Source organism: Vulpes lagopus, chromosome 14 (genome assembly GCF_018345385.1).
Source record: "Vulpes lagopus strain Blue_001 chromosome 14, ASM1834538v1, whole genome shotgun sequence".
In the NCBI taxonomy this organism is placed as follows: domain Eukaryota; kingdom Metazoa; phylum Chordata; class Mammalia; order Carnivora; family Canidae; genus Vulpes; species Vulpes lagopus.
This window is the reverse complement of record NC_054837.1, coordinates 28,008,264-28,031,642: the sequence shown is the minus strand read 5'-3', so window position 1 is coordinate 28,031,642 and position 23,379 is coordinate 28,008,264. Positions and strand designations below refer to the sequence as shown.

The 23,379-nt window shown below is 42.6% G+C and overlaps 1 protein-coding gene across 1 annotated transcript in view; it reads left to right on the top strand.

The window, feature by feature from the left end:
• Positions 1 to 11,955: 11,955 nt before the first annotated feature.
• The window catches only part of CUX2 (cut like homeobox 2), a 322,707-nt gene continuing 311,283 nt past the window's right edge, over positions 11,956 to 23,379 (top strand). Inside the window, exon 1 of the mRNA XM_041729267.1 lies at positions 11,956 to 12,068. The gene's annotated coding sequence lies outside the window, so the exon portion shown is untranslated. The remainder of the gene's footprint in view (positions 12,069 to 23,379) is intronic.

Below are 23,379 nucleotides of genomic sequence, written 5' to 3'. Positions count from 1 at the left end.
TTTTTTGCAAATACTTTTTCCCGGTATGTAGCTCCTTGGCTTTTCATTTTCCTAACAGTGCCTTTGAAAGAGCAGAAAGTTTTAAATTTTGATGAAGTCCAGTTTACCACTTTTCTCTTAATGTGTGTTTTTGTGTCCTATATAAGCAATCTTAACTCAAGTCACAAAGATTTTCCCTGCTACCTTTAGGTTTTACATTTAGGTCTATGATCTATTTCAAGTTAATTTTTGTATAGACATGTGCTGTTTTCTTTTTTCTTTCTTTCTTTTTCTTTCTTCTTTTTCTTTTTCTTTCTTTCTTTTTTTTTTTTTTTTTGCATGCGGATATCCAGTTGTTCTAGCACTATTTGTTGAAAAGACTATCCTTTCTCTATTGAATTGCCTTTGTACATTGGTTGAAAATCAATTGACCACATATGAGTGGTCTATTTCTGGGCTCTCTATTCTGCTCCATTGATCTATGTGTCTGTTCTTTCACCAGTACCACACTGTCTTGATTACTGTAGCTTTATAGTAAGTCTTGAAATCAGGTAATAAAAGCCTGGGGTCTTTTCTCAGTTGGAGAATATTTTTTGTCATCCAGAGAGGCTGGGAACGAGAAATGCTTTTGTTTGGGGGCCCAGCAGGCCCTGGATCCTTTATATTTATATATTTTTAAAGATTTTATTTATTTATTCATCAGAGAGAGATAGAGAGAGGGGCAGAGACACAGGCAGAGGGAGAAGCAGGCTCCATGCAGGGAACCCAACGTGGGACTCGATCCCAGGTCTCCAGGATCACATCCTGGGCTGAAGGCGGCGCTAAACTGCTGAGCCACCAGTGCTGCCTGCTCCTTTATATTTAATAGATTGTTCTTTGGACATCTTTCTCCTTTTACATTTATTATAGGTAGTAAGAAAAAGCCAGATGACACTTTCAATATTCTGCTCTACCATGGAGATCATTACATACATTTTCTCTTTTCCACATTACTGCAGGTAACCATCTTTCTGCCACCACAAGGTTTCCCTTTCTCTCAGTATCAAACGACATTTTCTTCAAGTTCTCACTGACATCCTCCTCAAAGCTCTATAGGCTTTTAGTATCTCCAAGGCCCTGGGAAGATCCCATATGTGTTTTTGGGCTCAGATTCTCTTGTGCAGCTGAGGTCAAGAGGAGCTAGAGCTGGGCCAGCAGGGGACATTTCTCTCCTCATCATGGAGTCCCAGGGCCTCTCCATGTGGTCTCTCCACATAGGCTGGTTGGGACTTCCTCCCTGCATGGCTATCTTAGAGCAGCCAGACTGCTTGAGAAGCTGAAAGTTCAAGCGTGAGTGTTCCACCTCCCAAGGAAGAAGCTACACTATCTTTTATGATCTTGGAAATGACCTGTGGATAGAAGTCACTTTACCATGGTATATGGACCCAAACTATCACAAGCTCCCCCAAAATTCAAGGGGAGAAGACTGACTCCACCTCTTGATGGGGCAGTGTTGAGCTTCTAGAAGACATCTGGCAATAAGACATATTTTTGTGGCCGTCTTTGCAAAATACAATCTGACATAATAAGGAAACCCCTCATTGATGAAAATTTCTGTGTGCCAAATTAAAAAAAAAACCTCTCATACCTGATAATTATTTAATGCATTTCCTCATTTTGTCTTTCTTGAGACTTCCTTTGGGGATTCAGGTATCAAAACCAGTGGGATGTTGGAAGTAGCATACACGAGCTCCTAAAAGCCAATTGTAAAATTTTCAGGAATTCTGCATGCTGGTTGTTAAACACAGCAATTATTTTAAATTACATTATATAATCTCACACTGGAATAGATTAAATTAAAAACAGGTAAAAAATATGCAACCCTCATTACTTTCCAATTATTTTATAAATTTTGCTATTATCTATGCTCTTGAGGTGAAGTAGTCTGTTGTGTCTTCACTGCGGAACCACTGCACAACAATGTGCCAGTGCACAGTCCATGTTCAGTGACTTTGCCCTGGTAGCTTGCCTTTGGCCACAGTGGGAACATTTCCACCACGGAAATTGGCAGTTGCTACAAATTAGGGCTTTGTGTGTTTGCTCGCCTACCCCTAAAAAGAGACAGAGAAAATGTTAGTGCAGGTTAAACTTTGAAGTGGGTTGTGTTGGGGGTCCCTGGGTGGCTCAGCAGTTTGGCGCCTGCCTTTGGTCCTGGGCATGATCCTGGAGTCCTGGGATCGGGTCCCACATCGGGCTCCCTGCATGAAGCCTGCTTCTCCCTCTGCTTCTCTCTCTCTCTCTCTCTGTGTCTCATGAATAAATAAATAAAATCTTAAAAAAAAATAAAGTGGGTTGTGTTGTATGCACCAAAAACTGGGAGAATATTCTCCTGGTATTCAAAAACTATTATTTAATGTAGTTGCTTAAGTCATTGATGGATGAATGAAGTTCTAACATCTGTGTTCATTGTTCCACTGTCATCTCATCCATTAATGTAAATGGAAAATCAACGAACATTCATCTCAGAACTACATTCATGCTGGAGTATATACCACTCCATTTGTCAGATCATGATGGATTTACAGCCTCAGGTGGACAGTGGATACAGAGTTTGGCAAAAATCAATGAAATGTTTTCATTTATGACAAAATATAGTATGTGTTACAAATATTATCAGTAACTTTTGTGCTACACATCCTTTATATTCATAAATTTTATTATTAAAAATGCACGTACATGCATGCATATATTATTTTAGGAGATCCTGTTGTCACCATCTACCACTGATCACATCCTAACATGGAAAGAGTAACTTTCAGTAACAGAGAAGTTGGTGTCAGAAATTATAGCAGCTAATGTTCATTGAGTGCTAGCTCTGTGCCAGGTGCTATTCTAAGTCCTCCAAGTGTCTTATTTCATTTCATCCTCACGACCCCCTGTCAGGGGGGCACCATTTTAATATCAAACAACTAAGGCAGAGAGAGAGGCAGAGTGACTTGCCCAAGGTCACACAGCTGATAAATGACAGAGCCAGGACTTGAAGCCATGGAGACTGGATCCAGAGCCTGTGTTCTTACTTCCAGCTCTCTGCTGCTTCTCCAGGGGCAGGGTGCTAAGTGTCTTGGAGAGTCATAAAATCATTGTAATGATTCCAGTGACAATACCAACAGCTGACTTTTTTCAGAATCAAATACTTACTTTGTACCAGGCTTGATGCTAAGTGATTTCCATGTCTTGTCATGCAATTCCCAAACATCATCCGATTTCTGCTGTCATCCCCATTTTGTAAGGGAGGAAACTGAGACACAGAGATTAAGATCTCTTGACCAGGAATTGGTGGACTGGGACTGGAAGCCTGGGTCTGTGTGAATTTAGGGCCTGGGCTCTGTACCACACATTGTTAGCCCGATCTCAGGCTGTCTAAAAATGATACACCCTCAAATAGAAAAGCTGGAGGAAACACCAGAGAGCTCAGAATCCCATTTCAACCTTGACCACGGTTCTGGGATGCATTTCTTTTTTGGAACATCTGCCTGTTGGGGTTAATCTGGAGCAGAGGCCAGGCTTGTGTAACAAAATTGAGATTCAGTGATACAGAGCTTTGGTTTTAAGAGCTGCACAAACTCAGCCGGGTCCTTCTGTCCACTGTCTCCGTCTCCAGCTGCCTCAGTGCAAGGAGCAGTTACACAGTGGGGCAGGGCCACAGGGAGGCAAGGTGAATCTCAGCGCAGGTGGGGAGGGCTGGAAGCAGTGAGGCAGAGAGAGGCGCGAGCCTTTATTAATTAATTAAGGGAGGGATGTAAAGTAGGACAGAATACACAGAGGAAGCCAGTGCTCCGTCTTGAATTTATGGGTCACTTTTCTGGTGGCAGTTCAGGTTGCCCCAAAGAGAATAGTACCTCGGTCCATTGCCTCCTGACAAGCAAAAGCGGCCTCCAAGGCAAAGTGGAATGTGCCCCGTCCTGGCTTGTAATCAAAAGAATTCCCTCCCTGGATTCCATGGACTGGCCTCAGCTATGTGGAGTGGTCATGGTGGGCTGCTCTGGAGCCACACTGCTGGTTCCAATCTTAACTGTGCTGGTACCTGCTGTGTGACCTCAAGTGAGTGAGTTGACCTCTCTGTGCCTCAATACTTCCCTTGTGAAATGGTAATAACTTCCTCATAGGTTGCAATAAGAATTAAATGCTTGAAATGATGCCAGATGTGCAGTTAGCATTCAACAACTGATGGTTATTATGTACTAATAAAGGATGGGGGTCTTGGTGCTGAGAAGAAGAAAGGTGCCTCAGTTTACCATGGATTCCACATTTGACCAAATGCCAGTTGGGTAGGGAGAGGCAGTGGTAGTATCAGGTGCCACTAATAAGAGAAATGTTGTGGGGGGAGTTATGGCATGCACTTGGCTGCCGACTGACAGCACACCTCTCTTTTCTTCCTTGCAAGAGGTGACCCCTGAGGGATTCTGGGAAGTTTATCTTCCCTAATAAGAGGAAAAGATGTTATAGAAGAATCTCTCTGCTCTAAGACTTTAGTTCTTTCCTCCTCTGAATGCAGTTGTGTGAGGATGTGATGCTTGCAGCGGTGGCAGCCATTTTGTGACCATGAGGGGAAGACCAAGAAAATAACACAGACACTAGTCCAGAGCCCTGAGTATTTGCCATTCTCCAAACCAACCCTGGGAGCCTTCATCTCCAGATTCCTTGTTATATAAGAAAAACCAATCCCTGTTCATTTAAGCCAAGATTTGGCAAATGTTTTCTATAAAGGACCACACAGTAGATTGTTTTTTTTAAAAGTAGGCTCCATGCCCTGTGTGGAGCCCAATGCAGGGCTCAAACTCATGACTGTGAGATCAAGACCTGAGCTGAGATAAAAAGTTAGACACTTAATTAATGGAGCCACCCAGATGCCCCAAACACAGTAGCTATTTCAAGTATGAATTTGTGGGCCGTATGGTCTCTGTTGCAATGATTCAACTCTGTTGAATCATGAAATCAGCCATAGACAAAACAAAGGGATGTGACTGTGTTCCAATAAATCTTTATTTTCAGAATTTCACGGGGGCCACAAATTTACCCTGTGAAGCCAACCTCTATTTTTATCCATGTTTCCTGAATTTACTGTTCTTTGAACCCAAAGCATTTTTTAAATTTTTTATTTATTTATTTGAGAGAGAGAGAGAGAGAAAAGCAAGCACAAGCAGGGGGAGGGGCAGAGGGAGAAGCAGACTCCCCGCTGAGAAGGGAGCCCAATGTGGGAGCCCAGGACCTCAGGATCATAACTCAAGCCAAAAGCAGACACTTAACCAACTGAGTCACCCAGGGGCCCTGAACCCAAAGCATTTCTAACAATATATATTAGTTGCCTTGGAGGGTAGTCTCCCACCCCAAATGCAGCTGTGTTCACAGGCCTTCACTGCCACTTGTACTTACAAGTTTCTAATAAACTTATTTGTATATCAGTTAATTTTCTTCTACCAGTATTTCTTCCTTTCTTTCTTCCTGCCTATCACAAACATCTGTTGAGCACCTGCTACATATCAGAAACTGTTCAAATGCTGAGGTTACAATAGGGAATGTTGGATCCTGCCCTTAGGGACCTCTTTCATTATATAACAATGGGAATCCAGAAAGGCTTCCCAGAGGAGATGCTAATTTAACTCCAAAGGATGAGTAGGAGTTGAAAAAGTGAAAGGCAAAGAGAGCATGTGGGGTTGGGGAAGTAGAACATTCTAGGCAAAAGTCCTCAGGTAGGAGGAGACCTGGCACACACATGGCTAGAATGGGGAGAGTAGAGACTGGCAGAGAAGAGCCTACAGAGGTCATGTGGGGCCGATCACCTGGATCTGCAGGCCACTGGCTTTCATACTGAGTGGGATGGAGCTCCTGGAGGCCTATGAATACAAAAGGACAGCAACTTATTGATGGCAGTTTAACCCAGGAAGGGAGCAGGGGAGATGGAGAGGAGATGGCCTTAACAGGTCTGAGAGTAGGTGGAACTTGAGAGAGTGGATGAAGGAGGCATCAAAGCTGACAGGCAGGGCTCCGATTCTTGACCATTTGGTTTCATCTCTAAGGAAGTAGTGATACAGTAGAGGGGAATTCAGAAAAGCGTTTTTGAGACCTTTATGTAGTGGCTTTATCAGAAGGAAAGAAGTAAGCAACAGAAAGGAGCTCAGGATTCTGCTGTATTACCAAACTTTGACTTGTGTTTGTCCTGGAAAGTTAACTGAATTAATTGGACTTCAGCACGATTATCTTAATTTACAGCATTAGGGAAAATCTATAAATGTCAAGATGTGCAGTACAGGAATGTAATGGGGATTGTCAAAGAGGCTACTATATCTGCAGTATTCTCCACTATCCATCAGAGAGGTGCGCTGTCCAAAGACTCTGGGAGGACTTAGCCCAGGAGCTGTGGGAGAATTAGAAAGGGATCAAAAAATGACAGGAACCATGTGTGTGCCAGGCAATCTCTGCAGCCAGTTCCAAACGTTCTACCTGTTTTTATTTTTTTTAAGATTTTATTTATTTATTCATGACACACACACACACACACACACACACACACACAGAGGCAGAGACACAGGCAGAGGGAGAAGCAGGCTTCCAGCAAGGAGCCCGATGTGGGACTTTATCCCGGATCCCAGGATCATGCCCTGAGCTGAAGGCAAATGCCCAACTGCTGAGCCACCCAGGCATCCCCCTACCTGTTTTTAAATTTAATTGTAATGATTATCAAAATAATGCAGATACATTGATGAATAGCCCTTATATCTGCTATGGATTGTACATGACTGTAAATGACAGAAAACCTAAATGCTGGTAACATTAACTGGAAGAGTTGATTTAAATATTTTAGTTGTTCACAAATATGGGTCCAGAGGTGAGCAGTTTGTTTTAGTGGCCCAACTGCATTAGGACAGATATTTCTTTCATTTCTTGGCCTTTCCTCATGACCACAAAATGGCTGTGGCAGCTTCTCAAGTCATCAGTTACATCTGTGTTCCAGGCAGAAGGAAGGTGGCAAAGTCCTTCCCAGAAATCCCCAGCAGGTTTCTGATTATGTCATTGGCCAAAATTGTGTATTTTGATCCCTCCTAGCTGCAAAGGAGTCTTGGAGGTGAGAGTTTTTCTTTTTTAGCTTTTTAGACTCTACAGAAGAAAGGGAAGGAGATGGAGGTTGGGATGGGTGTTGGATGGGTCAACCCTCAGTGTCTTCTGCTACAGTCTCTGTCCCATCACTTCTCACCCTGAACTCTCATTTCCCTGAAGCAATTATTTTCAACTCTTTTAATGATTTCTTTTTCCTCTGTGTTTTATCTGCATTTTCCTAAATACAATATTTATTCTGTCATTCCTCAATTTTTTTTCTAATCAGATACCTATTATCTCTCAACTATAGAAGGTAAAGATTTATTTTTATTCAGTCCTGCCCCTAGAATATTCCACATACCACAGACGCATATAGACTTCTCCACTTCATATTCTAAGTATAGTTACAGTACTATTTTATTTTTAAAGTTATATTATATTTTTATTTTATATTTAATATTTTAAAAATAACACACACTGTTTCAGTCATATGAGCAAGGTCAATATCAGCAGTGATAAATCATGATGGTAGTATGTACCCTTGATATGATATGATGAAAATAGCACTTTATCCCTGTGGTCTTCCTCCCAACACCTATAACCCAGTCTACTCATGAAGGAAGTATCAGACAAACCGCAGCTGAGCAACATTCTCTAAGATATTTTATCAGTACTGCTCAAAACAGTCAAATCATCAAGAATAAGGACAGTCTGAGAAACTGTCACAGTCAAAAGGAGCCTAAGGAGATGTTGATTTCAACCTAATGCAATGTTGATTTCCTGGAACAGAAAAAGACATTAGGTAAAACTAAGGAAATCAGAATAATCTATAGACTTTAGTTAATAATAATGTATCAATATTGGTCTATTAATTGTAACAAATTTATCAGACCAATATAAGATGCTAGTGATAGGAGCAACTGGGTATGAGGTATAAGGTAATTCTATAAACTCTCCATACTATCAATTTTCCTGTAAATCTAAGATTCTTCTAAAAAATAAGTCTATTAAAATATTGAATTAATATTCAGTGTTTATATTATGATGATTGCTTATATTGTTCACAACTAGTCCTTATATACTAAGTCTACAACACTTCTGTTTTCCCTAGAGTTAGTAATTGCCTCTTTTTTTCTTTTTATTTTCTTTGGGGGGAGAGGGTCTTTTTGTGTTTTTATCAATAATCTCTACACTCATCATGGGACTCGAACTTACAACCCCAAGATTAAGAGCCGCATGCTCTATGAACTGAGCCAGCCAGGTGCCACCAGCACTCCCCTTTTTGACTGAGGAACAACAACAATAATCATAGCTACCATCTGTTGAGTGCTGTCTGGGTACCAGGCACTGTGCCAAGCATTTATATCCAGGATCTAATGTGATCTGTAAAACAAGTCAGTGAATTTACCTTGAGTGGGACACATGCCTTCTCCAGTGAAGCACCACCCCCAGGATTCTTGTTTCACATCTATTAACTTTATTCATTTACTTCCATGTCTGGCCTCCTAAAAGCCATCTAAATTTGGGACCCCAGAAACTCTCCACTCCAGGTAAGGCTCTGTTTCCAAGTTCCAAGGAGAGATGATCTGGCCTCAATCAGTCCTTGTGGCCTTGTACAGCAGCTAAAGCAATCACTCATTTTGCAGGACTCTGCCCTCAGCTCCTTTTTCCTCTTGCATGCTGGGTGTGATGACAGCTGTCAAGAGGGGTCAGGCATTCAAAGTGGGAAGTTTTCCAGACCCAAAAAGGGGATTAGTATTTGCAAGTTTCAAGGCTTGCCTTGGGGCTGACTTCTCTTGTAATCATTTACTTTAAGAACCACTTGGGACACCTACTGTACATCTGGCACTTTGTCAGGCATCAGAGCTTCCACCCCACAAGGTCAGGTGCCTCCGGCATCTTCTCTCTTGTGTGTTTCCTTCCAGTTAAGGCCCTGCTCCTGCAGCCAGGGCCAAATGCCATCTCATCTCAATCTATACATCTTTAGTGAGCACCTACTATGTGCCAGGCATCAGGCATTATCTTGGTGCTTCTCCATCTACAGTCACTGAAATTCCCCTTCATGGTTTTTGAAAGTTCCATTTGTACTATTTTTGACTTAGTATTTTTCTTTAAATTGGCCGTCTTTTTTATTTCAATAAATTTTATTTGAAAAGGAACTTTAGATCACTGCCATCAATGAAAAACCAGGATCAGTTGCCAAAAGCAGGCAGTAACCTTAAAAACAAAAACAACTATTAACATAAAAACTGTCAATGCTATCCAACTTATAACTACCTCTGATACCTGGCAATCATGTGTATAGCCAGGGTAGGACTTTATCTCTTTTATAGCTCACCATGCCCCCATAAGATGGGTTCCATCATCATCCTCATTCTACAGAGGTAGAATTGAGGCTCAAAGAGGTGACAGACTTGTCTAGGAAAGAGGGCTGGGAAATGATGGGACTGAGCTTCAAATCCAGGTCTCAGCCATAAGGCTTGGGGTCCAACCAAGGCCCAGTCCTGGTTCTTGAGATTCCTACATAAGCCTATTTCAGTTTTCTTGGCTGTCACTGTCATAAGAACTGAACTTCCTTAGAGCCATGAGGAAGTCCTACTTTTACACGCTTCAGGCATTTATCCACACGTATAAGAGGCAGAGGTCACCGAGAGAGTTTCCTGATGATGTGGGAGAGCCTTAAAGGTTCTACCTCGCATCACCTGACCCAGCCTAGTTCACCACCCATTCCCCTCAACTGCCAATTGCACTAGTCTCTCCAGGGAACCCTCTATCCTGGGATTACTGTAAAAGCCTCCTTTTCTTTAGTTTCAAAGAGGTGGTACTGGTTTGGGGTGTATAGAAGGTTGCATCACTCATGACTTCTTTGATTACAAGTGACAGAAGCATAAAACTCAATGGCTTATATAAATAAGAGGATTTATTGATTCATGTAACTGAGAGGTCCTGGTGTGAAGGACTCAAGCATAGCTGGATCCAAACTTTACACCAGCTCATCTGGACTCAATCTCTCTCTCTTTCCTGCTGTCCTTCACTCCTCTCTCCACTTGCTTCCCAGCTCTCCTTTCTTTCTCCTGTGTTGGCTTATTCTCTTGCAATGGCAAAAGTGGCCATCAGCAGCTCCAAGCTTAAAAATTATTAGCTCAATGACTCCTATAGAAAGAGAGTGCTTTTTTCGTAATAGCTCCAGGAAAAGTCCCAGGCCAAATTTCAGTGGCCCTAGATCAAAGGCCCCTCCCTGAAACCATTACTATAACTCTAAATGGCTGGGCCTGAGTCAAGACAAGAAGATCACCAATGAACCACATGCAGTAAGAGTGGGAGGGGGTAGTCTCCCAGAGGAAAATAGGCTGCTTTTACCAGAGGAGGGCAAGGAGATGTCCAGGAGGCCAGACAATGGGTATCCCCTATGGACATAAATTTGGTATTTGCAAAACAGCAGCAAGACCCAGATATTCCTATTACTGGAACAGCAAAGAGCTGGATCACCTCACTTCGTTGGACTCCTGTAGTGTTTCTGAGGGAAGGTCACCAGGGCCCAGTAACTGTGACTTCAGCCCCTCTTCCTGGTGCCCTGAAAGCATTGACCTCTATCCTCTCCAGCCCTTGCCTCTCCCTATTGGGAGGCAAGGAGACTCTGTCTGGGTGTGCCACCTTTTAACTGATTAACCAAGAGATTTTGAACAGGTTGCTTCTCTCTCACCACAAACCGTCATCCAGTAGACAGCCTTGGGGCAAGAAGAATTTACACCGAGGCCAGAGGCTAGCTCAGGGCAGAGGGGCTAAGAACAAGGGATTGGCAAAGAGATGGTAATTCTCCCCTACCTCTCCCCCCCCGCCCCCCCCCCCCCCCCCCCCCCCCGTCTTCTTTCCCCTCCTCTTCTCCATCTCTGTCTTTCTCACTATCCTCTGCACCCTAATTCTCTCTCTTCCCATGCACATGGCCCTACGAGGTTTCCCCACTGCCCTGTTTCCTCTTTTTCAGATCTAAGCACAGCCCAGTAGCTCCCCTAATTCTGATTTAAAAAAAAAAAAAAAGACTGTATTTATTTGACAGAGAGAGCAAAAGCAGGGGGAGCAGCAGAGGGAGAGGGAGAAGCAGGCTCACCACTGAGCAGAGAACCCCATGCGGGGCTGGACTCTCCCACCCTGAGACCACAACCCCAGGGGAAGGCAGAAACTTAACCCACTGAGCCACCCAGGCCCGCCCCGATTTTTGGGTGAGAGGATCTGATTGGCCCAGACACGGCTGAGCCAATGTGATCTCAAGCCCTACCCGGAAGAGAGAAGGCCAGGTTTCTTAACACAAGGTGGTGGTAGTCCCAAAAGAATCCACCAAAATTCACCAGCCTGAACTTAAATCTAGTGACTTCTTACATTTTATTTTAAAAGCAAGCCTTTCTTAGGGTATTGGTGAGGTGGAGGGCATGAGGTGTGCCTGGCTAAAGATTTCAGGACCTTGTCAAAATTTCCAAAGACTATACATGCAAGCACCCTTCTGGGAAGACCAGGCTGCGGGAGGCACTGCGCTCCTCTGCTCGGCACTCCTGGGCCTGAGATAACATTTATTTGGGCGCTTGCATCACACATGTGCCACATGACGGATTGCTGGACGTTGACAGCATGGCTCCGATACTAAAAACATATGACTCCATATGGAACGCCGTGGTGTGGGGTGGAAATCCTGGACGGCTCGAGGCTGCAGATGGCCATGTATAATTCACGGGATTTGTAAGACTCTGCATCTGCTCCGTTGCTCATTCTTCAGTTGTCAGACAGACATAATCCCGAGCCTCTTATTTTATAACACAGATCTGCCAAAGGGAGTGGGGAGGGAGGCGGGGGAGGCAGAGACGCTGCCAGGAGAACTCAGAAATAATTTGGGGGAGAACATTCGGCGTGTCAGCAAGGACAGAAGCACACATCGCAGGAAGCCCAGGCGAAGTTGGTAACCGGCTGCTGGCTCCCTGGTCTCTCATAGGAGGCCAGGTTCCTGAGGAGATTTCTGGAAGGAGGTATGTTTTGATCTTGTCTCCATCCTGGAGCCCCACTATGGGATTTTGGTTCAGCCTGGATGGGCCTTGTGGATGAGCCAGCAGGTCAAATGTCAAGATATGCAGGCGGTTTACTACACCAAGTCAGCCTTTCTTACACACTGTCTCATGTTGTCAGATTGCGGCATTCTGTGGCAAAAGGAGGGTTGATTTTGCATCAATTCCCTCGGAAGCCTCTTGAACCCTTCTTCACTGGATGAGGTCCCTGTGTGGCAGTGGTTGCTGGTGCATAACTCCTCCACCCACGCGGGGCTCATCTGCACACATATCTGGTGCGAGACAAGGGTGTCTTGTTTTGGGACTTTATTTTGGATAAAGTCCTGCTTGGTTCAGGAGTAGGATAGGCCAGAGTGCCTGGGAGGTAATGCCCCCCAGGAGCTGCTCTCAACCAGCAAGGGAGGAGAGGTGGTGAATAAACATCCCACTCCTCACGCAGGTAAGGCAACTCTGAGCTGTGTTCTGCATGGTTCTCCGGAGGGCCCCAGGCTCCACTGGAGGCGCAAGGTGAGCCGCTGTTTCCCACTGTGTAAAACTTATTACCATGCCTTTATTAGCACATATTCTGTTCCCACTTTATGTTCACTTTTCCACCTACACCTCCTGGAACCACCTCCCTCAAATTTATGTGCTCTCCAGTGTTGCCTCAGGATCAGCTTTTGGGGAGCTGAAATTAAGATCGAGACCTTCTTTCATGTTTCCTCAGACTTTTAGATTTCTATCATATTATTGTTCATATTTGGTTGCCAACACCTGATAAAATGTCTACTCCCTCTTACTTACTCCAGGGGAGCAGAGACTATTTCTTTATTTTATTCTCCATTGTATCCACAGCCCCTGGCACCTAGTAGGTGCTTAATAAACCTTTGTGACATTAACACTGTGAAATGCTCCTGGCTTCCCTACTCACCAGCTGTGAGATCTTTAGCAAATCACTTTACAACTCTCAGCTTATCCATTCTCTCATTTGTCTCATCTGCTTCCTGGAGTTGTAGTGAAGATTAAATTAAAATATCATGGAGGAATCACCGTAGGTTCTGAAATGCTCAAAGTAATGACCCTACCAGGTCTCAATTTCTAAAAGTGTAACCCTCCTCTGGTTTATATTGGTCAGTTTCAGACTTAAAAAGCAACTTTATTTGAATAATTACATATTTACTTTAATTAAATTAGAAAAAGACACAAGTAGCCCATCAAACTTAAATGTATTAAATGGGGATGCATTTGACTTCAAATAACTGAAAATTCAGTCAACAGTGGCTTAATCAAGTGAGGAGTTAAAATTTTTTCAATCATCAGCATTTTTGAACATCAACAGTCCAAGGCTGGTGCAGCAATCCAAGGATGTTGTGAAAGATCCAGGGTCCTTCTAATTTCCTGCTTTAATCCTCAGCCTGAGGTTTTTATCCTCATGGCCTCAAAATAGTTGCTCTTCTCCAGGCATTGCACCCCCATTCCAGGCAGGAAGAAGAGAAGGAAAGGAAGGGAAAAGGCTGTACAGCTGAGTCTGTCTACCACCATCACCAATGCCAGCCCCGCCACTACCATCATTATCATCATCAGTTTTTAAATTAGGAAGCAAAGAGTTTTCTAGGAACTCCACCCAATGGACTTCTGCCTACATTTTATTGGCTAGGACTAAGTTCTCTGGCCATTTCTAGCTACAAGGGAGTCTGAGAAGGCATTTTTAAAAAAGATTTTATTTATTTATTTGAGTGAGAGAGCATGAGCAGGGGAAGGGGCAGAGGGAGAGGGAGAAGCAGGCTCCCACTCAGCAGGAAGTCCGCTGTGGGGCTCCATCCCAGGACCCAGGAGATCATGACCTGAATTGAAGGCAGACACTCAATGGGCTGAGCTACTCAGGAACCCTGAGAAGGCATTTTTAACTGGGCATAGTGCTTTCCTGACAAAATTGGTAAGGGCATTGTGACTTCAGAAATAGCTTAGTAAAATAACAGGAGTAGGTTTAAAAACAAATATCAAATAGACAGTAATGCTGCTGGAACCAAGTTTGAGAAAGATCTACTCCCTTTGCTCCATTTCCCTGTACTTACCTTTTTTACTCAGAATTATACTGTGTTTAGACTCTTTCCTTCTGGCTCCAGTACTTGCTGGCTTCTTGAGGGGAGGGCTGGGTTTTATTCAACATTGTATCCCACGGTCCGAGCACATTGCCTGGCATGGAACAGGTACAGCACATATTCCTAGTCATTGTTTCATGTGTTTGTTATTTATTATTCATTGTTCTCAGCAAGGTGCTTAAACATGTTGAACCAAATCTTATGGCTTTCTTAAAACCCAATCAAAACTATTATATTGAGTGAAAGAAACCTTATACAAAAGGGTATATACCATATGATTCCATCTACCTGAAGTTCTAGAACAGGCTAAACTAACCTATGTTGAGAAAAGTCAGAATAGTAGTGTCCTCTTGGGCAAGCGGGTGTGGGTATTGACTGGAAAGAACAGGCAGGAATTTTCTAGGCTTGGTGATCATCTGTACCTTATAGGGGTTAGGGCTACATGGTTTAGATATTTACCAAAACTCATAAAGTGACATACAAAAGATTTGTACATTTCACTGTATTTCAATTTCACCTAAAAAAGCAAAAACAAATATAGACTCTAGTTGATGATACACAAGTTGAAGTGTTTAAGAACGAAATGTGTGATGCCTGCAACTTACTTTGAAGACAGGGAGATAAAAGGGTGAATGGCTAGATGGGTAGAAGGATGGAGAAGTTGATGGCCATATAATGAAACAAACATAAGATAATGTTAATTATAGAATGTGGGAGATGGGTACATGGATGTTTGCAACTCCTACTTCTCTGTGTTTGCAACTCCTACTTCTTTGTGTTGGAGTTTTTCATAATAAAATATTGGGGAGGAAAAAGACCAAAAAAAATTTCTGACAACACCAAAATAGGACTCCAGAAGGGTGCTGTGTTAGTTTGTTAGGGCAGCCGTAGCAAAGTACCACACACTGGGGGGGGGGGGGGGAGTTCTTAAGTAGTGGTTCAGGCCTCCAAGCATGAGGACCTTTTATGACCTAGCCTCAGATTTCACAGAGCACGTCACTTCCTCCAGACTCTGTTGGCCAAAGCAGTCACAAACTCATCCAGATTTAAGTGGAGAGGACAGAGGGACACCACATCTCAATGGGAGAACCGTCTAGGAATTTGAGGTCATGTTTTCAAAGCACCACCCATCTAGAAAGACATTATCTGACCACCTATCCTGTTTCTCTCAGGAGGAGAGAGGAAAAAGAAGTTTCTCATCTCTGCAAAGAGAAAAATTAAATTGGGCCATAACTCAGTAAACACATTGCTCTGTGACTTGCTTTTACTGGACCAGGGAGGGCTTCCCTTGGCACAAGCCACAGCTAGGACAGCCAGCAGACACCAGGTCACCCAGCATTGGACATCACAACAGCTGATTTTCCTCTGTCTCATCTCAGTTCCTGACCTTTTGACTTTGAGTGTACCACCCACCCTCCTGTATGGTCTCTCCCCTCCCTGCACCGCCCAAACCTCCCGCCCTCTGTCTCCAGACTGAGCCAACTCTCTTACTTGGGAACAATGGAAGCCTTCATCATCCTTCCCTTCCTCGGGGTGGGCCACCATCTGTATGAGAATCCAGATTACCCTTGCAGGCTGTACTGGAGATTACCTCTGAGAATCTCTTCATACCAACCTCTCCTGGCAGGCTGGGGGAAATCGGGGCTGCACAAAGGGAAGAATGTTATCACGGTAAACCAGGACGGGCCCCGCTTGGCTCTGTTGCAGAAAACACACTTCACTCATGCAGAACACGCCAAATTGAAAAGATTGTGGGTTAATCAAATCCTTTTCTCCTCTGTTTTTATCAAACTCAAGAGGGGCTGGCCTATTAATTAGAAACGCTTTTTCATGTAAAACACGGGCACTTTGGAGATAAGGAGGGAAGACCCTTGATTCTACAGTCACAATGATGTTTTAGTTATTTCATTACAAGACGCCTCATTCACCGCCGGCCCCATGGACACAGCGCAGACCTCCCATTGCTCTCCTGGAAAAACTCCCTGAGACTCAGAAAGTTTCCTTGCCAGCAGACAAGGGCAAGAGTTTCTTTTCCTGAAGTCAAAGCATTGAAGACCTCGCATTTCTATACAATGCCAACAGAAAAATTTAGCAGGCTTTTATGGTAGCCACTAGCCTCATGTGGCTACTTAAATTAAAATTAATTAAAATTTACAATCTGCTTTCATTTCAAGTGCTCAATAGCAACATTGTAACTAGTGGCTTCTAGACTCGACAGCGCAGATAGAGAGTATTCCCATCATTGCAGAAAGTTCTATTGGACAGACAACAGCGCTTCTCTCAATGAGCTCACAAAACTTCCTATTTGTCATTTGGGAGAAATACGAAAAGAATGTCAGGATGGCTCAATATGAGCCGTCTCCTCTACTGGAAAAAGACAAGACTCTACTATATTTCTGTAGTGACACTTGTTGGCACTTCCTGCCCAGCACTATTCCCCTTCTTTGGGAAAAGCACCCTGATTCCCCCCCGCCCCAGACATCGCTCTGCTACCTGCTACTCAGGGGCTCCTATGTGGTTCAGGTGGGGCTGACCCCACTGCCTAGCTTCAGCAGAAGTTCCCAGGACATAAGCCTGAACAATTGGGATACTCCTTTTCCTTGTCCTTGGTGATCAGTTTAATCATATTGGCCTGTCAGGAGTAAACTCTGGACTCAGGAGTAAACTTTGGCTGGAATCAGTGGGAAGGGGCACTCTCTTCCTGTTGGAATTGCCAAGGTGGTAGGATATAAGCCAGAAACTGCAGGTGGCCGACAGACCTTATCCTGGAAGTCAGTCCATAGACGACTCCTCCACATAAGAAGGCAGAACAGAGAGAAAGACAGGGAAAGAGAGTCCTGGTGACACCGTCAGATCTTTTGGATTCAGCTGTATTTGGTGATAGATCTAGCCCTAAACTCCCCGGGTCACGGGAAGCTATCACTATTAACACCTTGGTGCTACTGATTCGTCCAAACCCTCTTTCAAATCCTCATGCTTAGCCTGTTTAAACTGATCTTCCGTCACTCACAACCAAAAAAATTCTGGCTAATCTGTGCTCTGAGAATGCAGACTCATTTACGAAGGATAAGGAGGTGATTTTTTTTCCTCTATGGATGCATTTCTAGTCTCAAGCTAGTATTAAGATCCACTTCATATGATAGGAGTGTATTTGTTCCAGATGGGTTTCCCTGCCCCTACCTGGCTCCAGGTAGGCCCTAGTTACATCACGAAGCTCCCTGACCTGGGGGAGCCAGTGCCTTAGGCTGAGGCAACACCAGCCAGATTCCCTCTTTCTTAAGAATTTGGATAACGTTGAAATAAAAACTGCGTTCATGGTGGGGCCATGTCAATTGGGGGTTTATAATGAAAGGTGCCAGCTTCATTTCTCCATTGCAACTCAAAGTTAAGGTTTCTTATCGCTTACTTTGAAAAGCAGCAGTTCCTTTACCCTTGCCCCAAACTGCACGTTTTACTTCTGATATGTTAACAGAATAGAATTAAATATTGGAAAATGGGGTGGAACTGAAATTTAGACCCACGGTCTCTTGTACTGCTGAATAGACATTATAGTCTACTCAGAGTAAGCTTATGCTCATTTTGGAATGGCTGTTTACATCTATGCCTTCAGCAGCAAACAATCAGTGCCCAACACTGACTTTCCCTGGTAGAGAACAGTCTCAAGTAAAAGCTGCATATAACTAGCAATAACTGAATTGAGTGGTTATATTGTATGTTTTAAGACTTCTATATGCATTGCTCTTTCCAAACTCTGTATAACTTTTAAATGGCTGGTACTACTCTTGTATGGACTAAGACCGTATTTTTGACATGCACATATTTTTGTGACTTGAAAAAAATAAAATTTGCCTTGTGACAAGTTAAAAAAAAATGACCACAGACTTCACACTTTGGCTGCTGGAAGCCTTTCGGAACTCTGTTCTCCCCTGTGCCTGAGGCAAGCATCCTTTCCATAACACCCCTTGAACTTAAGCTAGTTCAAGCAGGGGTCTGTTCTCCACAACCAAATATGCCTAATTAAGAAAACATTAGAAACTTGAAAGGTGCTGTATTTGGACCAAGCAATTCGACTTCTAGGAATTTATTTCCAGAAGGGACCAAAGTATATGTGTAAAGATTTAGCTTTGAGGATATTTAGGGCAGTGCTCTTTATCCAGGTAAGAAGCTGGGAAGAACCTACTTACAATATTAGAGGCTCAGCTAAATGCTTTCTGAGACACGATTTTAGGCACTCAATAAATATATCCCGAGGGAATGAATGAAATACTAGGTAACCATAAATTTCTGTTGGGGAGAGGAACCACTTAATGTGGAATATAGTTGTGATATATTAAATTAAAAAATGCTAAGAAATGATATATATACTCTGTATGATCTCATTAAAAAAGAAAATCACCATATGTTTGCATATGCACAGAAGAGGGTTTGGAAGAATCATTAGCACCAAGGTGTGAATAGTAATATCTTCTGAGTAGGTGCAACTATAGTTCTTTTTTTTCTATTTATTTTTTTTTATTATTTATTTATGATAGTCATACAGAGAGAGAGAGAGAGGCAGAGACACAGGCAGAGGGAGAAGCAGGCTCCATGCACCGGGAGCCCGACGTGGGATTCGATCCCGGGTCTCCAGGATCGCGCCCTGGGCCAAAGGCAGGCGCCAAACCGCTGCGCCACCCAGGGATCCCTTCTATTTATTTTTTAATTTAAATTTTAATTTATTTTCTTTTACGTTTGTTTTTATTTAAGTTCGATTTGCCAACATATAGTATAACAACCAGTGCTCATCCCATCAAGTGCTCATCACCCAGTTACCCCATCCCCACCCACCTCCCCTTCTGCAACCCTTTGTTTCCCAGAGTTAGGAGTCTCTCATGGTTTGTCTCCCTCCCTAATTTTTCCAACTCAGTTCACCTTCTTTCCCTTATAATCCCTTTCACTATTTCTTATATTCCACGTACGAGTGAAACCATATGATGATTGTCCTTCTCTGATTGACTTACTTCACTCAGCATAATACCCTCCAGTTCCATCCACGTTGAAGCAAATGGTGGGTATTCTTCCTTTCTGATGGCTGAGTAATATTCCATTGTCTATGTATGTGTGTGTGTGTGTATATATATATATATATATGTTTGTGTATGTTTATACACAAGTCACAAGCACATCTTCTTTATCCATTCATCTGTCAAAGGACATCATGGGTCCTTCCACAGTTTGGCTATTTTAGACATTGCTGCTATGAACATTGGGGTGTAGGTGTCCCAGTGTTTCACTACACCTGTATCTTTGGGTTAAATACCCAGTAGTACAATTCCTAGGTCATAGGGTAGCTCTATTTTTAACTTCTTGAGAAACCTCCATACTGTTTTCCATAGAGGCTGTACCAGTTTGTATTCCCACCAACAGTGCAAAAGGGTTCCCCATTTTCCACATCCTCTCCAACTTTTGTTGTTTCCTGTCTTGTTAATTTTCCCCATTCTCACTGCTGTGAGGTGGTATCTCATTGTGGGTTTGATTTGTATTTCCCTGATGGCAAATGATGCGGAGCATTTTCCCATGTGCTTGTTGGCCATGTGTATGTCAAACTTCTTTGGTGAAATTTCTGTTCATGTCTTCTGCCCATTTCATGATTGGATTTTTTGTTTCTTGGGTGTTGATTTGATAAGTTCTTTATAGATCTTGGATACTAGCTCCTTATCTGGTACGTCATTTGCAAATATCTTCTCCCATTCTGCAGGTTGTCTTTTAGTTTTGTTGACTGTTTCTTTTGCTGTGCAGAAGCTTTTTATCTTGATGAAGTCCCAATAGTTCATTTTTGCTTTTGTTTCCCTTGCCTTCATAGATGTATCTTGCAAGAAATTACTGTGGCCAAGTTCAAAAAGGTTGTTGCCCGTGTTCTCCTCTAGGATTTTGATGGATTCTTGTCTCACATTTAGATCTTTCAACCATTTTGAGATTATCTTTGTGTGTAGTGTAAGAGAATGGTCTAGTTTCATTCTTCCGCATGTGGCTGTCCAATTTTTCCAACACCATTTATTGAAGAGACTGTCTTTTTTCCATTGGAAATTATTTCCTGCTTTGTCAAATATTAGTTGACCATAGAGTTGAGTGCCCATTACTGGATTCTGTATTCTCTAGTTCTTGTTGTTTCTGATGTAGTCTTGCTTGTTTGCTTTGTTTTCATTTTGATTTTTGGTAGTGAATATTGCTCTCCTTGTATGATAGTACCAGCCTTCTTTTCTTTTATATAAAATAGTCAAATGAAAAAAAAATAAAATAAAATAGTCAAATGGTGATGTTTCTTTTTTTTTTTAAGATTTTATTTATTTATTCATGAGAGACACACACACACACACACACACACAGAGGCTGAGACACAGACAGAGGGAGAAGCAAGCTCCCTGTGGGGAGCCCAATTCAGGATTCAATCCCAGGACTCTGGGATCATGCTCTAAGCCAAAGGCAGATGCTCAATCACTGAGCCACCCAGGTGTCCCAAATGGTGATATTTCTATCAAAACAGTATTAAACCTTCAAATGAATTTAAGTTCTGGGACTCCAACCAAGGATTCGTACTTGTTCTCGATAATCACTGGGTGAATGTTACTCTACGATTCCTAGATATATAGCCCAAAGAATTGAAAAAAGACTCAAATGGATACTTGTATGCCAGTGCTTACTGCAGCATTATTCACTGTAGCCAAAGGGTAGAAACAACTCAGATGTCCATCAACTGATGAACAGATAAACAAAATGTGGCATAGCCATACAATGAAATAATCTTCAGTCGTAAAAAGGAATGAAACATTGATGCCTGCTACAACCTGGCTAAACCCTGAACACTTGATGCTCGGTGAAAGTAGCCAAGCCCAAAAGACCACATACTGTATGATTCCACTTATATGAAATGTCCAAAAATAGGCAAATCCAAAACATAAAGTAAATTAGAGGCTATCAAGGATTGTGGGGAGGGAGGAAATTATTGCTTAATGGCTACAGAGTTTTTGCTTGGGGTGATGAAAAAGTTTTGGAAGTTGATAGTGGTGATAGTTGCATCACATTGTGAATATACTTAGCGCCACTGAAGCATATAAACTTAAAAAGTGGCTAAAATGTCAAATTTCATGTTACACATATTGTACCACAGTAAGATATATTTTCTTATTCCTTTTTTAAAGATTTATTTATTTATTTATTTATTTATTTATTTATTTATATAATCTCTTAGAAAAAGAGATTACTAGTGGGGAGTAGTGGATCAGAGGGAGAGGGAGAGAATCTCAAGCAAACTCCCTACTGAGTGGGGAGTCCCATGTGGGGCTCGATATCATGACCCTGAGATCAAGAGTCAGATGCCCAACTGAAAGAGACATCCACGTGCCCTCACAATAAAATATTTTTCAAAAAAATGGAGTGAGGGTGAGTTCTGATTGCTGAATGCCTGCTTTAAACAACTCACACCTTCTCTTTGAATTTAACATCCTATTTGGTGACCAAATCAACACTGATTGCCAAATGCAATGAGCCACATTAATTTACCCCCAAATCAGGCCCTAGGACCATGTCCAGGGGTGGAATGGGGCAGAAATGAATGTTTCTATCTCTTCATTCGGTGCGATGTTTATTGAACATCTACTACGTGCCAAGCACGAGCCAATTTGTGGAAATGCAGTGACTTGCACCCTTTGTGGTCTTCTGGAATTTTTAAAAGATTTTATTTATTGATTGATTCGTGAGAGACATGCAGAGAAAGGCAGAGACATAGGCAGAGGGAAAGGCAGGCTCCCTGTGGGGAGCCTGATGTGGGACTCAGTCCCAAGACCCCGGGATCACAACCTGAGCCAAAGCCAGAAGCTCAACCGCTGAGCCACCCAGGTGTCCCTGCCCTCCTGGAATTTATGTACTAGGTAAAAACTACTACATAATCACTTTGGCCTTAGAAGAAGTACCAAGAGCTCTGGTAACCTAGAAGAAAGTTACTAACCTTGATGGATGCAGGGTGTAGTCTCAGGAGGTTTCCTGGGGGGAGTTGCATTTACTCTCAAACCTGAAGAATAAAGAAAACTAGTCAGAGCCAGAGCCAGAAACCAAGTAAGGTTAAGACCTTTACCTCAGACCTAAGCATGGAAGAGATGATTGAGCCTTTTGTAGGGCTCAAAAGAAAAAGAATACTAAACAGCAAAATAGGTACAGGGGAACTCTAAGAAATGTGATTTCCTCCATGTTCAATGCTTTTTTTCAGAGAAAGATAAACATTTAAATTATTTCAAACACTTGGAGCATCTGCTTTACTGGTGCCCTATGCATGAACTGAATCTTCACGACGATCAGAAACGTATTCCAGACACAGGGAAGAGTAAGTGCAAAGGCTAAGAGGCAGAGTGGGCAGGGCTTTTACTGGGAATTTTCAGAACTTGAGCTATGGGATCATAGCATGGGAGGGGTGAGCAGCCAGGAAAGCAGGAACCCAATCATGAAGGTTTCTTGTGGGTCATTTGAAGAATTCAATTTGATCTTTGAGATCATGGGAAGTCAGTAAGTTTAAGCTGGGAAATGACATGTCACAGTGTTTTTAGAAAGATCTTCCTTCAGAGTTAACAAAAATGAGATATTATTAGCTGTAGTGGTTAGAGAAATTGCTTTTAAAAAAAAAACAACCCTGCAGGCACAATTTTTAACTTGACAGTGTTTCATAGACATTCTGGAGTAGGTTTTTTTTTTTTTAATTCATTATGCTGACACTAACTATCAAACCCCATTCCCTTGAGCTCAGCTGTGTTGTAGCTGAAAACTTGTTCAGTATGTTTACTCCACACACCACCCAATTTTCCAAATCTCTGCAAATTTGCCCTTAACAGTAAAATACTGGGTACAGAGCATCTTCCCACTCCACCCAAATTATCCCTTTTGGCGTGTGCTAACAGTCTGATGCTATGATAGTTGTTACGATGGGAAAGATTGGAGCCCTGTCTTATTTGTGAGCTTTTCTGGAGGAATTTGTGGGCATCTCCTGCTGTAACTTTGTTGAAACACAGCATGAGGTCATTGGCAATTTATTGGTCCTCTGTAACAGGAGAGACTGTATACGCTGCCATAACAAACATCTCCTAAGTTTTCACAACTTCCAACAACACAGGTTTATTTCTTGCTCAAGTTATGTGTTGATCATGTGTTGATTATGTGTTGTGGCTCTG